Here is a 15,954-nt window from a genome sequence, read left to right on the forward strand (position 1 = left end):
AATAAGACAGTTGCCCTGGTCACCAGCTAGGGACCTTAAGCCTTCCATCCCTCCCCCCCAACCATTTCCCTTTCCCCCATTCTGCCACCAACTCTCTTTTCCAGCTGGTTCAAGTTAGTGACCACAGCAGGTTTTACTTCTTTACTTGCCAACCTGCTGCTCTGGCATTTCTGGGCTCCCTGTCCCCCCCCACCTCCAAATTTTGAGTCATGGCTCAATAGCCTCCCCCAACCATCCTACGGTACTGAGGGTGTGAGGGGAACAGGAAGGAGGGGGAAGAAGCCTGTACGCAATGAGAAAGATTGTTGCCAGGGTGGGTGACGATTGTGCTCCTCGCCTACTGAGGAAGGCTCTAAGTAAGCCAGCGGAAAAAGTCTGCATCTCTCTCTGAGGCATTCATTATTCAGAACTTCCCACAGCCTTGTGCCTGCCACGGTGGGCTGGGCTGGGCTGGGGTGGGGAAAAAATCTGTCAGTCGCACTAGAGGGAGCCAAGATTTTTATCTCTTCTGTCTTGACCCTTCTAAGCTATATCAGGTAACCCTGTGACAGGAGCCAGAAAGATATGCAACTGATCCACTTGAAACTATACCCTCTAGATCAGTGAAAAAGTATTTATTAAGCCTTTACTGTGTGTCATCAGACAGCATGATAAATTCTGGAGACACAAAGAAAAAGCAAAAAATAATCCCTGACCTCAAGGAACTTACATTCTACTGGGAGAGGCAATAGATATGGAGATATAGATATATCAGAATGTAAAAGGCAGATACAGAGTAGAGCGGAGGTAATATGATGGAGGCTGGGATAAATTTAGAGAGGAGACAGTATGTCAATGAGTCTATATCAGAGGGAAATGGGGTCTGATCTGAAAGGGACAGGGAAAGCAAAAGGGGAGGTTTAGGCCTTGAAAAAAAAAAGGAAAGGAGGCAGAGGAGAGGAAAGATGAATAGAGGAGAGGAGAAGAGAGGAGAGGAGAGGAGAGGAGAGGAGAGGAGAGGAGAGGAGAGGGGAGAGGAGAGGAGAGTGTTCAAACTAGTTCCAACCACCTCAGGAAGTCTGATTGTTAAATTTTCAGTGTGAGCATTTGGAAATAGATATATTAGTTCTGGATTTGGACTTTGGAAATAGATAAATTAGTGCTAGATTGATTGTTTTCTTGATTGTCTTGGCTTAAAAAGTGATGGAGAAAATGCTAATAATAAAAATTAAATGTCAAATATGTCTTCTATACTTTTTTCTTTTTGGAGAGCCAGTTGTTAAAATTTTACCACCGTACTCCTAAAAGCCCTCCAGAAGGTGAGATTTTATGGGAAGAAGGGCCCATACAGGGTTTTGTTCCCCTCAATGTGTACTGAAAGTTTCTTCCCAGAGCAGATGAAGTCAGTGTGTGTGGTATAATGGAAGGAGTACCACATTAGAAGACACCACTCTTGTTGGCCTTCATTTCCTACAAAATAAGTGGTTTGGACCAAAATGTTTCTAAGGATCCATGTTTGTTGGGTGGCATCTTTTCTCACAGCTGACCTGAAACTCAATATTTTCCCTCTCACTGGTTCTCTTCTCGTCTCCTTTAAGACTGAGGACAGGCATCCCACATGCTCTCCCCAAAGGAAGCTGGCTGCTGTCGAGGGAACAGTTTTGACTCTTGCTCCTTTCTCTCCATCTTAGGACAGAAGCCTGAGTATTCTTGACTCTAACACTAATGGTCTGTTTCCAAGCAGTGGCCCCAATAGACTCTGGAGTGCCCACCCCCACCTCCCCATAGTTCTAGCCAGGCATACAGGGTTATTAAAGGCCCGAAGGCTGCATTTTGGAAAGAAGTTGAATAATGTGATTTATTGCACTTAAGGAAAGCACAAATCAAAGTTCTTAACAGATGAAATAGCAAAAGGGGTTAAGTAAAGAGAAAGTTGCAAGGAGCCTTGTCATTGTGATTGGAGCAAAGACCCAGGAAGAGCAGACGATTCAATGAGTCCAAAATAGAACATGCCAGGGAGGAGTGTAACCCCGCCCTTCCCTGCCCTCCCGCCCCCTCCAGCACCTCACACTTCCCTGCGGTGCATTCAACCCAGAGGGATAGAAGACATTTCCTCCCATATTTCAAAAGAATGAGAGAAAGCCACAATTCTCCTCTTTGTCATGTCTTCACTCAGAATTATAATTACCACGAGTCGTAAAAGAACCCACTAAACGGCCAGGTTAGAAGAAGCAGGGTGGTAGGACCATTGACTTTAAAGCCAGGAGGTACGTTAGAGACCATATAGTTTAAACACTCTGATCTTACAGATATGGGAACTGAGGACCAGAGGCATTTAAGGGTCTACAAGAAGGAGAAGGTAGAAGCAGCACTCAGGCTTCCATCCTCTGACACTCTCCTCCCTCCAAACCCATGGTCCTTTCTTTTCATTTCCTCAAGATCTCACAGAATGAGCCCAAGACACCCTAGCAGAAAGCTCCCAGGAATTTTCCACTACTAAGTTGCCACTGTTAATAATTAAGTTCTCAGAGAAATCCCATCTTTCTTTCCTTATCTCCAATGAATCTCTTGTCTAGAAGTCTGGAGGCAGATAGGTACCACAATGGATAGAGTGCTGGGAGGCCTGAGTTCAAATACAGCCTCAGACACTTATTAGCTGTGTGACCCTGGGCAAGTCACTTAACCCTGTTTGCCTCCGTTGAGAAGGAAATGACAAACCACTCCAGGATCTTTGCCAAAAAAACACAAATGGGGTCAAGAAGAGTCAGGCACAGCTGAACAGCAACAACAAGTAAGAGCAGTGAGAGGTTAAGTTACTTGCCCAGGGTCATACCACCAGCAGATGTTAGTCATGGGATATAGTTTTCCTGAATTCTAGGTCAGCTCTCTATCCACTACACCGCAGTCCCTTTCAATAAATAAATGGATAAATAACTACCAGATAACTCGAGGAGAGAGAGAGGGAGGGAAAGGAGGAGAGGGAGGAAGGGAAGGGAGGGGAGGGAGGGAGGGAAGGGAGGGGAGGGAGGGAGGGAAGGGGGAGAGGGAGGGAGGGAAAGGGGGGAGGGAGGGAGGGAAGGGGGGAGAGGGAGGGAGAGAAGGGGGAGAGGGAGGGAGGGAAGGGGGAGAGGGAGGGAGGGAAGGGAGGGGAGGGAGGGAGGGAAGGGGGAGAGGGAGGGAGGGAAGGGGTGAGAGAGAGAGAGCATTAACTTCTAGGGAGATTGGATAACACTCTGGAGAATGACTAGTGAACTGAGACTTGAAGGAGCTGGAACCCCTCATTCCATACCTCTCTCTGTGTCCCTCCTCTCTGGTCCCCTGGTCAATGTCCTTCTGACCTCATTGACCCCCAAGGGAGCTATGGGGTGCTGAAGGACAGAAAGGAGGACAGCAAAGGTGGGATTATACTCCTTCCTGGCATGTTCTGTTTTGAACTTCTTGCATCCCTCCTTCCTCCAGAGTATTTTCTGGACTCGTTTCTAGGTGCATCACAAAGTTCCAGGTAGGAACTGCACCATGAGAAACTTCCTGACCTCCTGTTTGAAATGCTTTTTATACTCTGTGAGATGCACCAACTCCTTCAGAATGAAGGAGCTGTCCTTTTGGGGACAGGGACAAAGACAACATTTTGGTTTACAAGGTGACCAGAGTAATTCAATCTATATATAGCGAGCATTAAACACCGCTAGCATTTACATAGAGCTTTTAGGTTGGGGGAGCACTTCATAAATGTTATCTCATTTGATCCTTACCACAGCCCTTGGAGGTAGGTGCAATTATTATTTCCATTTTACAGATAAGGAAAGTTTGCAATCTAAATAAGTGTTGCTGGCAACACCTCAGCAAGATCAAGTGTTTGCTGATTCCAGTAGATTCTAGGTTTCTCTGGATTCTTTATCTTGCATCCGTTCAATTTCCCTTTGAATATTTCTTCTGAAAAATGATAACAAAAGGACGACCACCACTGAGTGAGACCTCACCACCTCCCAATGAGTAGAAGAAAACAGAAGCAAATATTCCAGAAATAACATTTTTCTAACTGGTTTCTGTTCTCTGTAAATATTTCTTTGAGGTCCCTGGGCAAAACCTGACCATTTCCCTGCAACAAAAGCAGCCTGTACCAAACAAGTCAGCCACTGGGTCAGAGCCACCAAACACTCTCTATTTGCCTAACCTTGCCAGTATTTCGCTTCTGGCTGATGTGATGGTGGTTGTTTTGGGGATTGTTTGTTTTTTGGTTTGGGAGTTAGGTTTTTTCTCTTTGCTGTTTTGTTTTGTGCTTCTAGCTTTGGTTTAGGTAATCCTGTGCAGCTACGTGGCAAAACAAATAAAGTGCTGGGCCTGGAGTCAGCAAGATTTCTTTGCCTAAGTTCAAATCCAGCCTCAGATGTTTGATTTAGGGCAAGTCATTTAACCCTGATTACCTCAGTTTCCTCATCAGTTTTTACAAAATGAGCTGGAGGAGGAAAGGGTAAACCACTCCAGTATCTCTGCCAAGAAAACTCAAAATGGGATCACGAAGAGTCCTACACAACTGAAAAACAGCTGAACTGAACTTGATAATCCTTTCACATTGTTCTCAGGCTCTACAGAATGAGTGGGACTATATTTTAGGAATGAATGGTCCTCAGTAGGCTAAGGTTCAAGTCTTGCGATCTTTGGTATAGAGAAGTAGAAGGAGGCTTAGGGACTACCTCCAACTTCCGTCTATATATCCCCATGTCAGTCAGTCAATAAACGTTTATTAAGTACCTACCATGTGCTAGATATTGCTCTAAACACTGGGGGATACAAAGAAATGTAAAAGACAGTTCCTTAAGGATCTCATAATATAATGGGGGACTCGGCAAGCATACAAATACGTACAAATAAGCTATAATACAAAATAAATAGGAAGTAAATAAGGGAAGAAAGATACTAGAATTTAAGAGTTGGGAAAGGCTTCCTGTAGAAGATGGGATAATTCAGTATAACATCAGATGGATGTCACCATTGGTTTACAGGGTCACAATAACATTTATATCATATTGTATTCATGATATTATTTGGATACCCTTAACGATTTTATTAGCTGTCATGCTTGCAAAACTTAAGAGTACATCCCAAATTGAATATAGCTTCCCACCTTTGAGGAGTCTCTCTCTCTCTCCCCTACAGACTCTAGCTACTCTCTAGCCTCTTTGCTCATATTAATATTCTCCAGTACACCCTTAAAAGAACTTTTGGTGTACATGTTTCCAAGGACCATCCAACACCAACCTTGACCAGCATTATCATGAGCATAGTGACCAAGGTTAAAAAAAAAACAAAACAGGGACATTGAGACTATCATCAGTTTGTTCTTTGATTATACCGCATGATCCCCCACCCTCCCACAACTTCATCAGCATCAAGACAGTATGAGGATTTCTGGTTCCAGCAAGGGAAATGGAGCCCTAGGGGCTGTGGCTAATTTAGCTTATCATAGAATTAAAACGTTATCATCGGCTCATAAGCATCCTAGTACTCAAGATTTGGAAATGGTCCCAGGCTCTGAGGAAGAGGGAAGAAAAGGGGGAAAAACACCAGGGCTCAGGAAAGTCCATAGTAGTTGATTCTTCTATGGTTATCCTCATCAGTCTCTCTTCTACAAAGCTAAGAGTTGCTGGCTCTATGCTGGGGACTTTTTCTGAGCTTTGAACATTCCTTGGTTCCCTTATGCATACTGACGTAGAATGAGCAAGGTCTAAGTGAGGCAAGAATGAAGAAAGAGACATGACTTCCAAATAAGAACAAACCCTCATATATATGGTCCAGTGGATAGAGCTCCAAGCATGGAGTTTAGAAGACCAGAGTTCAAATCTAGCCTCAGACATTTACTAAGCTGTGTGACCCTGGGGAAGTCATTTATTCTCCCTCTGCTTCAATTTCCTCAACTCTAAAATGGGAATAATAATAGCACCAACTTCCCAGTGTTGCTGTGAGAATCAAATGAGAAAACATTTACAAAGCACTTTGCATAGTATCTGGCATATAATAGGCACTTAATAAATGCTTATTCATTCCATTCCAATGGCAGTTCACTAAATATTTTCACATATCATTTACTAAATATTTGTCTATAGAAGAGGCAGCATCATGTATGGGAAGTAATATGGGAATAACAGAAAGAGCATTAGTTGTGGACTGGAGAGCTGTCCAAATCCTAACCCTTACACTTAATATCAAATCTTGTTCCCCTAAGTCACTTACTGTCACTTCATTTCCTCATTTGTAAAATGGAGATAATGATTCTTGCTCTACTCAAGTCACAGGACTGTTGTGAGGTCCTTTGTACTTAGGCTTTAAAAATGCTATTTTGTGATATAAATGTAAGCTACAGCTAGTATCTCATTTGATTCTAACCATAAGCCAGTGAGACCAGTGCTGAGACTATCCCCGCTTTATAGAAAAGGCAACTGAGCCTTGGAAATACTCAAGATTTACCTACTTGGTAAATAATACAACTGGAATTAAAACTCAGGTCTTCTGGTTCTTAGCCCACTGTTCTTCCCACTACACTGGGAAGCCACAGAGTCATCATTCTCAGTTCAGCACAGATCCAAGAGCTAGGTAAGCCTTGGAGGGTGTCCAATGCCTAGTTGGCAAGCCAGGTCATCCCTGGGGAAGATGTAGGACCCATGATAAGTCATCCTGTGTGCCTCTATCATTATTATGTTACCTTACTGAATGGAACAACAAAAATTACCCACCTCCCATGTTGCCCCATCCCCACCCAGGAGCTACTGTAAGGAGATCAAGGCAGGAAACATCAAAAATCACTTCTTAGATCCAGATGCTTCCTATCTCTAGCCATGTGGTAGGAGAAAGCTAAAACCCATGGTCTAGGATGATCATCCTGATTTATCTCATTCATTTCTGGGAAGACCTACTTGGCAAGTCCTCTTCACCAGGGTTTGGACACATGGCTGAGAAGGGAGAGTTTAGGACCCAGTGAAGAGCAGGGGCGGCAATGGGGGTGATGGGGGAGGGCTTGTGGCTCTCCCAAGAAATGGATGAAGGATAGGCTGGTAAGGAGGATGCCCATCAATGAACCACAAAGCCTTTTAGCATCCATTTGCGACTGCTGCTGAGCAAACAATTGCTAACACATTGGTCACTCACTAGGGTTCATTTCCCCTGGGACAGGCTTGAGCTGCTGCCCAGAGCCCCAACCCAAAACAAAGGAGCAGAGGAGGCAGCAGACTCATCTCTTACCTCATCTCACTCTCTGGATGTGAAGCTAAACCAGGACTAGGAAACTTTTAGCCCCCAGACCTGCTCCCCAGCCTTTCATCCCTTTGGTTCTTTTCAGAAATAAGAATGACCCTTCCTTCCCCCCACTCTGCCCCCACACACACACACATACACACATACACACAGTATACTGGCACTCTAATAACTAGAGGTAACAAATTTTTCCTGGTCTGGCAACTCTATGATGAATAGATATGGCTTGCCTAGACCTGCTGCTAAACAACTGTTTAGATATCAGCTTTCAGAATCAGATCCTGTTTGTCTAATTCATTTAGTGCTTATGATTCCTATGTTGGAGGAAGGCAGTTGATATGTAGGCTGAGGATTATACAATAGCCTCATTTCTCTAAGCACAGGACAAGAAAAAGCTACTAAAACCTCCTCTGTGCTCCCCTCCTGGGCTCATACAGAGAGGATTTAATCAAGCTTTTTACTGTCCCTGGTTCATCTTCCACTTGTAACCCACCATTTCAGCAGGTCCAATAGTCCTTTGCAATAGAGTGAAAGGATTCTGGAAAAGCCAAAAAAAAGAGAGAGGGATGCATGAAGGAAACATAGATTGAGTTTGCTGAAGTCAAGATCTCTGTCCTACCCAAAACCTTATCTGCATCAGAACTGTGTAACAATCGTTGATGCCAATCAAGAAAATGGGCCCACAGGGAGTATAACTAAGTAAGCTTATTGGTACTAAAATATTACCATGGGCTTATGACAGGGTTCTAGCTTTGAGAAGAAGATACAGAAAGAGCTCAGAATGCCAAAGTGAAAAATCAAGGACACCCTCTAGTCAGAGTCCACCCTTTCTTTTAGCCACCACCTAATCTTGTAAAGCTAACAAGATGGGTTCTAGATTTGGACATGGAACCAAGAGAGCCCTTATTTTCAGAGACCAAGAGAGCAGTGGCATGGCTCCAAATGTGCAGGCTGATGACATGTTTCCCAGAACCAAAAGGAAGTGGGAAAATCATTAACCCATCTTCCCATCTCTGCTCCCACCCCCCCTCTGATTCATGTCCTTCACACCACTTCCAGATTCCTCTTCCTTATGCACAGTCATGTTCCTCCTCAGCTCAAAACCCTTTGACACTGTCTACCACATCAAATTCAAATGCCTTAGCTTGAGATGGAAGGAATCTGAGACCACACTGCCTTCCTAGGTTTGCATAGCACTGCTCCTGTCTAGGTACTCTCCCTACAGTCTAACTAAATGACACTAGTCTCAGTCCTCTGAACATGTTCACCTCTTTGGCAGGTGAGTCACTTTCCCACCTTTTAGCTTTAGCTAATGCTGTGACATATGCCTGAAATGTCCTCTCTCTTCTCTTAGTCTTTGAAATTCGTCCCTAATCTTTAAATCTTAGCTAAGTGCTATAGAGTGCATAGAGTAATGAACTTGGAAAAGCTGAGTTCAAATCCTCCCTTGGATAATTAGAAGTTATATGTCCCTAGACAAGTCCCCTAACCTTTCTCAGCTTCAATTTCCTCATCTATAAAATGAGGACTATAATACTGTTAACTTACGGAGTTATGATCAAATAAGGTAATACTTGTAAAGTGTTTTGAAAACTTTAAAGCACCATCTAAATACTAATTGATGTTGTTATAAGCCCAAACTCCACCTTCATGAGGCATTCCCTGATCCCACCGATGTTCATGATGTTCTCCCTTCAGCCCTCACAAAGCACTTTGCTTGAATCTTTCAGATACATTACTTTGCGTTAAAGTAATCATTTTTCTACGTCACATTCCCTTAGATGACTATATTCTGTGTGAGGGCAGGAATCATATTTTATTCAATTTTGGCATCTCCCCCAGCACCCAGAACAATGCTCTGAAAGTAAGAGGAGCTTCCTAAACAATTATTAAGTTCTGCTGGCCTTGCAGGAGTCACAATTCATTGCAGATAAGGGGAAAGCACGAGAATACATTGGGAGTGTGAGAAGAGGCCCAAAGTAGGGTCTTAAATTATCCATGCAACCCAAGCAGATCACTCACTTTCACACACCACACTCCTACTCCTTCAATATCCGAAACCCTGAGCAGAGTTCCGGGCATTTGCTATAGGGTTTTTCTCAGCCTGGCACAAGAATCTGAGCCTTCCTCCAACCTTGCCCCACCCCAGGGTTCTGTAGACCTCCCCCTCCCAGCCAGGGCCTGTTTATTTTCTGAGCACTGGTTTAACAGAGGGCTGTTTTTATGAGTTGTGCTGTAGTTCTTGGTAAAGCACTTTAATCCACTTTAATGCCCCCGCTCTGCTCCTCAGTGACAGCATGGTGGTTACTCTAATGCATCCCTCTCACCTCAGGGTTACTAATGAGGTCAGAGGGAACGCAATATCCAAACTGAATAATTCACTAATCAGATGTTGCAGACTCCAGTGGTAAAATTTATTTCTGACACCTAAACAGAAAATGGGTTTGTGGACACAACTCTCTCCCTCTCCCTCCTCCAGAGCTATTTCTGCTAAATGGATGGCCTAGTGTGTTTGCTTAACAAAAGGGCTCTGGTTTACCCACAAACACCATCTTCTTATTTCAGGCCTTTGTGTCCTCCATTGAGTTGGGACAAAATGGAAGATGGAAATTTAGCTCCCGGCCATTGACTAGAACTGGGATCTGTGTTCAGAGCAAACACACTTCTGCGAGCCAAGGTTGGTGGGGAGGGAGGGTGCAGAGGGGAGAAGGGGGCAGAGGTAACCCAAGGTACTGTCTTCAGATTTCCTACCAGGGCTATCAGAGGTGACATCCAAGGGATCTTGTCCCAAAGGGTACTGGGAAAAAATGGAAGCAACATTGACAGAGAGTCCAAGTTTGACAGGCAACCCTGTCACCAACTAGTTGTGTAGCCTTGGCCCGGTCCTTCATCTCTCTGGGCACGTTTCCTCCTGTAGAAAACAAAGGCATTTGTTCATTCAATTTTCATAGCTTTCTCTGACTTCATGATCTCTTAAAGCACAATCTTATTTCATTCCATTCATATACCATAATTTCAGCTGTTTCCCACTTATTTGCTACCAGGGTTTTGTTTTCCTTTGCCTCTTTTTTTCTCAATAGAGAGGAGAAGGTGTGAGCAATAGCAAATAAATGGTTAATTGAAAAACTTAAAAATTCAATTTAAAAGAGAACAAAAATGAAAGCTTTATACTAAATCCTCTAAGGAACCTTTGAGCTCTGACTTCCTGAGATTCTCTAACATGCTTTGCAAGTGTCCAGAAGAACAATGATTTCTCTGGTCCTAATATCCTTTAGTCTTTTCCACTTGTCCCAAAATTTTCCTTTAAGCCAGACCAGACCAAGGGCTAAGGTAATAGATATGTCTGTTATGATCGACAGAGGCCACAGCAAAAAGGACTAAACTTTCTCCTTAGGAGGCAGCTGAGGGATCAAAGATTCTTCTTTTCTGACCAGGAGAATTTCTGTTTGACTGGGTGGCACTGCTCCTATTAGTGCCAACTCAGGCTAAGGTCCTTCCCTTACTCACAGGCACAGTCTGCTCAGACCCCACCTTATCCTCTGTCCCCCTTGATGAAAATCTGTATGTTCCCATTCCTCACTTCCCAGTGCTGCCTTTTCCATTTTTCATCCCTTAATATAATCATGGGGAAGTGCCGGCTGGGAAAAGATAATCAGGTAGTCTTTGCCCTCTGGCTGCTTCCAGATAAATAGGGAATTGCAGACCAATCTGGCCATGGTTCTTCTCTAAGGACCAGCTTGGATGCCAGTTCCTTCCTTAGGATTCCCTGATTCCATTTCTCCCAACTGAAAGTGATCTCTCCTTTCTCATATGTTGTTCATCCTCTTTCTTGATCTCTTCTTCCTACCACTACATTTTACTGTTTATCACATTTATTTGCACATATGGTATCCTCCTTTATTCCATTAGATCATAGGCTCCTTGTGGGCAGGGATTATGTAATACCTCTCTTTGTATCCCCAGGGTCTAGCACAATGACTTGTACTTTGTAAGTGTTTAATAATAGGTATTGATTTGAGCTGAATTAGTGCAGCAATGCTTGGGCTCCTCATACAAAGATTTTTCAGTAAGTATTGGTAGAATTGAGGCATGTTCATATCATAGGGAGGAAATCCTCAGTAAAATGAGATCAATTAGGACAAACTTATTTATCTCACAAAAGTGTCTTTATTTCCTAATTTGATCCTATTATATAAAAATGTCACTTCATGTCTCCCCATACCTTAATTTCCCCATCTGCAAGATGAAGGATTGTACCAAGTGACTTGAAAGGTTCTTTATCATTCTGAAACCTATGATCCTAAGGAAGAAAATACCATGGGAACCCTATAGTCCAAATCACTTTCGTTCTATAGTAGAAAAAGTACGGTATAGTAGAAAGAGCACTGGATTCACCATCTGAGTACCTGTGGTTATATCCCATCTCTTCAACTTGCTTCCTCTGTGATGGACAAGTCACCCTGTTGCTCTGGACATCAGTTTCCCCAAATGTAAAATGTGGGTGTTTGACTAGAAGATGTCCAGGGGCTCTAAATTCTGTGCTTCTCTGACTCATGTATATTTAGCCTAGATGATCTACCATTTAATGGATGTACTACTATTTATCTACAAATACCAAGATGCCCACAGCTATCTTGGACATCCTCTAATACTACACCTGGCTCTACAGTGAGGCTAGAGAAGGGAACAGAGGGCTTGGAGGGTGAAACTGCCATCCTATTCCATAGGAAGGCTTTAGGAAGGTTGAAAGTAAGACCAGTACGTAGGAACCCTTTGGATGTCTGAAACAACCCTGTTGAGTGGAAGGAACACCCATTGTGTATATTTTTATTAATCAAATCATCTGCCACTTGGGTTTTTTCATACATTCTCTGCCTCTTGAGCCTGCTCCAAGGTATCGGAAATGGTGACAGCTTCACAGCTAATGAAGGGGCATCTCACTGCAGGAAGGAGGAGTGCATTAATTGGAGGCATACAGAAAAGCTAGAGCAATTAATTATTTCTCTCCCTTGCCTCCAGCCCACTCGCTTCTGATAACTCTCCTTCTATCCCACTTTTGATCTGTATCACTCTCTTTGGGAAGACCCATCCTCAAACCTGAGTATTAGGGATCCATTGGCTCCTCGACTTTCCTCCTAAGTTTCTGGAGCCCTAGCAGATAACTGTGAACTTTTTCCTCAGGTCATTGTGAGCCCCTGCTCCCCAGTGCTTTCAATGAAAGCAGTCCAAAAGCCTGAAAGCCTTGTTGCTTCAGCATTGTCCTGGCACAGAAGTCATAGTAGGTCCTTGGTTTGGGTTCTTAGAAAGAAGGGCATCCTAAAAATTCAAAGTATGATAACAATCATAGTATTAGTACCCAATTTTATTGGCAATATGAGCTCAGTAGCCCCAGGTCCTCAGTTTTCCCTGCTGACCAAACTTCTCTTTCTATGCCATCAAAGAGAAAAAGCCAGAGGAGAGGAACCACATAGGACAGACAGGCTTCACCATCTCTGCCATCATCGTCCTAAACAACAAATATTGAGTGCTGGATAAAATCTGAATACAGGGCACTACACCAAGAACTGGGGATACATACAAGGAATAAAAATGTCATCTAAGTCCTCAAGAACCTTATAACCTAGTGGGAGAAAACAACAAAAGGCAGCAATGGTAGAACATGCTGTTAAGAGTAAATGGGTTTGAAGTTAGAGAGCCTAAGTTCAGATCCTGGCTCACCAACTTCTAACAGTGTGACTTTGGGCAACTTCTGTGAGACTTAGTTTCCTCATCTGTAGCATGAGGGGATTGGAATAGATTCCTCCCAGCTCTAGCTCTATGGTTTGAGATGTATAGGATATAAAGAACATAGCTATAGAAGGAAATAGAAGGAAACATCATAGAATTTTAGACACGGAAGGGATCATCTAGTCCAAGGGCTCTTAAGCTTTTGTATGACATGGCCTCCTTCAGCAGTCTGGTGAAGACTATGGATCCTTTCTAAGAGAGATGTTTTAAAATAGTCCAACAAATGCTAAATTTCAGTTGGATATTAATGAAAATAAAGGTGTCATGTTTTTTTCTCATCGATAGACTCCCCCAACCCCAAAAATCACAGGTTAATCATCTCACAGTATAGAGATGAGAAAAGAGAGATCCAAAGGGTAGAAGTGACATGCTCAAGTAATTTGTCACAGAGCAGTACCATGACTAGAACACAGGATTCCTAATTCCCAAGTTAATCCTTCCCCTCCCTCTCATGTAGTTCCTAGGAAAATGTTGCTTTTGAAAGCTGCCACCTGTGAGCAAGAGAAATGAAGAACAATTAGGTTCCTCCTTGACCTTGCCCTTATGACACCCTCTCAGCCAGTCCCTGGAGAAATGGGGGGAGGCAAGGAGGAGGGAGAGCTGCTTTTGTTTGGAGCTCCTCTCTCATTGCTAATTAAGCCACCTTTTGTGTTCCTCTTCATCACTAAGCTCCAAACTCCCACTGGGATCCATCTCTGATTTTATTAGGGCTTTTTGTAGCTGCCGAATTTGATCTGTGTCCACTGAGCCTTCTGCCCTTACAGATCTGGGGAAATAGTAGCCGGTGGTAATGAGCATAGTAATAGTGTGTTAGAGTGGAGAGAGCCCTGGTCTGGGAGATAGAAGAGCTGGGTTTGAGTACCACCTCTGCCATGCAGATGTGGAACTTAATATGTTTGCTCTTAGGGCAAGAAACATGAACTATGCCTGGGGTGGGCATCATGAAATGTACACATTGGAAGCAGGGCACCACCACAGAACAGAGGACAGACAGATATTTGTATGAGGCTGCTTTGGGAGCAGATACCTTTTGTGGGGGGGAAGACTAGGAAAAGGGAGAAGAGGAGCTCACCTTAATCTGCCAGTTGTTAGCTCCCTATTTTAACTAATTTGCCACGTTAAATAGGTGCTAAATTCTCTTGTTTCTACACTGCAGAAGGACAGTAAGTACTGTCAGGCCCTAGGGAAAAACGTTCTAGTCACTCCACCCTAGTGAAGACCCTACTATGAATGGTTCCTTATGGGTCCTGGGGCAAGTTACTTAACCTTTCTAAGTCTGGGTGACAGAATTCATAAAATGGGAATAGTAATGTGCAATAGGGGTTTTGTGGATCAAAGGGAATGGTGGATGTGAGATATATTATAGTCAAAAAGGTCATATAAATGTAAGATAAAGATAATCGGATGAGGGAGACAGTTTGATGAGCAGAAAGCCTGTTCACTGGCCCCACTGCTCCAAACAGCATCAGAGTGAGATGCTCAAACAGAATCAATTTTATCCAAGAGATCTAAAAAGAGAAAGAGGAGGGAGGGCGGGAGGGAAAAGCTGACTTCAGTGCTAGCAAGGGAGACAGATCAGGGAAGTGTAGAAAGGTAGAGAGAAAAATCTTTGCAAATTGAATTTCTAAGCTCTGGTGGCAAGAAAGCCTGGTCAGCTGAAGAGGGAAACTGGCCTCTGCCTGGAGGATCTCAAAGCAACTTGAAAATCTGATCAAGTAGCCAGGAAAGGGAAACTCCTCCCTCCTCAGTCCCCGACCTTGTCTTCCCAATGAAAAAGATTCAAAAACCCCAGGCAAAGCCTGGCCTGCCAGTTCCGTGCTTCTCTGCTAGGCTGTGCTGCTCCCTCCCCCATCCCCAAACACTGAGCCTCTTGAGGTGGTGGACTTAGGGGGTAGGGGAGAGGGGGAGAGAGGGAGAAAGAGGAGAAAGTCCTATGCCCCTGGCCAGATTCTCAATGGCAATAATTCTCCAGGCAGAGCAACATTGCCAGTTAATTAATCTAGCCCGAGGGGGAGGGGGAAGTGTGAGATGCTGGAGAGGACAGAGTTGCTGTGAGGAGGCAGCAGCCCACAGGTAACTTCTCAATTACAGTAATTTCCTTCATCTTTCTTACTCATGGTAGGGAGCGGGAGCTGCAAACTCCTTGTCTGCTGTGTCCCTAGTGAAAGAGCTGCCTAGGGCAGAGATGGTGATAAATCTTGTAACACAAGAACTAGTAGCTGCCCTCCATCCTAGTCTTTCTCCAAGACTCTGTCCTCCTTCCTCCTCCAACTGGAGGGACAAGGTGGGTGACCATTACATGTTCAGTAGCCACAGAGGTAGTGCTGTCTTGAGAATAGAGGGAAAGAATAAAATAAGCTCTTGGAGGCGGTAAATTTAAACAAATTTGATTGGTTCTCTCTGCAGACAGAGGTGCCATCTCTTTTTTATTAAAAGCAAAACAAGATAAAACATCTGAGGCTGAATTGGAGGTGGGGAAGAGAAGTTGTTTAGCTTGGGGAATCATGGGGGAGTGAGTCCAGACCAGAGCCTTCTGTTGGCAAGGGCTCCAACAGAGTGACTGGACAGAGGGCTACAGGCCAAAAAATAAGATGGATCTCCAAATCTAAAGACAAAGAAGAGCCGGGAAGTGCTGTGCTCTATGATGTAAACTAACAAAAATCCATACCTCTTGGATGGGATCGGCATTTATTTTATCCCCCTTCCCAGTCCCTACCCCCAAGGTTACTGTGAGAAAGGCACTGTGTAGAATATAAAATCCCATACAAAAACAAAACAAAGCAAAGCTTAAAAGAAATTACAATAATCTAAATGCTAGTGAATGATAATGACCAAACTCAGAAAGAAAAAAGGCTTCAAAAAAACCCCAAAGAAAACAGAAGTTGGTAATTTCTCCCCCTCCCTCACTCTTTGTGCTATGGGTGTAGAACACAAGATATA

This window comes from Notamacropus eugenii, chromosome 1 (genome assembly GCF_028372415.1).
Source record: "Notamacropus eugenii isolate mMacEug1 chromosome 1, mMacEug1.pri_v2, whole genome shotgun sequence".
NCBI classification, from domain to species: Eukaryota; Metazoa; Chordata; class Mammalia; order Diprotodontia; family Macropodidae; genus Notamacropus; species Notamacropus eugenii.